General features: G+C 41.9%; 1 pseudogene; it reads right to left on the bottom strand.

The window, feature by feature from the left end:
* Positions 1-390: 390 nt before the first annotated feature.
* Positions 391-1346, bottom strand: LOC117797667 (annotated as a pseudogene).
* Positions 1347-1574: the final 228 nt, after the last annotated feature.

Below are 1574 nucleotides of genomic sequence, written 5' to 3'. Positions count from 1 at the left end.
AGAGACACAATATGGGCAAATGATAGAGATTAATTTCTGGATCATAAACCTGAGAAATTATATAAACAGCTGTATGAAGAAAGTTATTACTATTATTGTCATTCATATTAATAATTGAACAATAACAACAAATTTATAGTTTAAAAAGCAATCTTTTTTACACACATCATTCCTTATAAGCTCAATTATTTGGGGGGACAGAAAATAACACAATTTGGTTATGAAAAATCCGAATCTCGTAAGGGTTGATGCTTAGCTGAAATCACATATCTAGGAAATGAAAGAATTATGTATTTAACCAGATGACCAAGACCCAAGTATTTTACTTCTCCTCTACTCAGATAGCTGCCCCAAGAGTTTTCAGTGGGAAAACTTCAGAATAGAGGTTATTTAAAGCCGCCTCCCTAGTTCAAACTTGTGGAGAATTCTTAGACGAATCTGCTTTGTCCTGACGCTGTAGACAATAGGGTTAAGTACTGGGGGGAAAAGCAGGTAAATGTCGGCCATGATGATGTGAACTATGGGGGACAGATGTTTCCCAAAGCGATGGACCATTGACACCCCAATAACTGGCACGAAGAAAATGAGCACCACGCAGATATGGGACACGCATGTGTTGAGTGCCTTTAACCGCTCTTCATGAGACGCAATGTCCAGCACAGCATTCAGAATCAGGACATAAGAAAGAAGTATGAAGACTGAATCCATGCCCAGTGTGGTGATAACTACACACAGTCCATAGACACTGCTGATTCTGGCATCCGAACAGGATAATTTCAGAACGTCTTGGTGCAAACAAAAGGCATGGGAAAGGGCATTGACACGGCAGTAGTGATAACGTCTCAGTAGCAAAGGTGTAGGAAATACAACTCCCGTGCTTCTAAGCAAACAGGCCAAACCAATCTTGCCTGTTACACTGTTGTTAAGGATGGTGGTATAGCGCAGTGGACGGCAAATAGCAACAAAATGATCGAAGGCCATGGCCAATAGCACTGAGGACTCCAGGAATGTGAATGTGTGGATGTGTGGATGAAGAAGAGCTGAGCATAGCAAGCACTTGCTTGGATCTCCTGAGCATCCAGCCACAACACAGCAAGCATGGTGGGAAGCGTGGACATGGACATACCTAGGTCAGTCAGTGCCAAGATGGAAAGGAAGTAATACATGGGCTGGTGGAGTGAGGACTCTATCCAAATGACAGAGAGGATGGTGACATTACCAATAAATGCTGCCAAGTAAACAAGACAGAATGGGATTGAGAACCAAAAATGGACACACTCCAATCCAGGAAATCCCCTCAGAATAAATATGGGCTCCATGGTGTTATTATTATTCCAGACCACCATGGTGATCTTTGGCAAACAGTGAAGAATGTTTTCTGTTTTCCTTTTTTATCTCTCAAAGTTATCCCTTGTGAACGTGAGCAGTGCAATCAGGATATGGCATCTCTTTCCTCGAACCTCACAGAAAAAGGAAGAGGGTATTTCTTATGGGTCTTACCATAGCACGGAGCATTAAATTCCAGAACAAAAAGTGTGTACCACACAATCTGATCATCTCTGACAAGAACGCTG

The sequence above is a fragment of the Ailuropoda melanoleuca genome, unplaced genomic scaffold (genome assembly GCF_002007445.2).
Source record: "Ailuropoda melanoleuca isolate Jingjing unplaced genomic scaffold, ASM200744v2 unplaced-scaffold10923, whole genome shotgun sequence".
Classification (NCBI taxonomy): Eukaryota; Metazoa; Chordata; class Mammalia; order Carnivora; family Ursidae; genus Ailuropoda; species Ailuropoda melanoleuca.
Note: the sequence above shows the minus strand (reverse complement) of the source record. Positions and strands in the feature narration are given on the sequence as shown.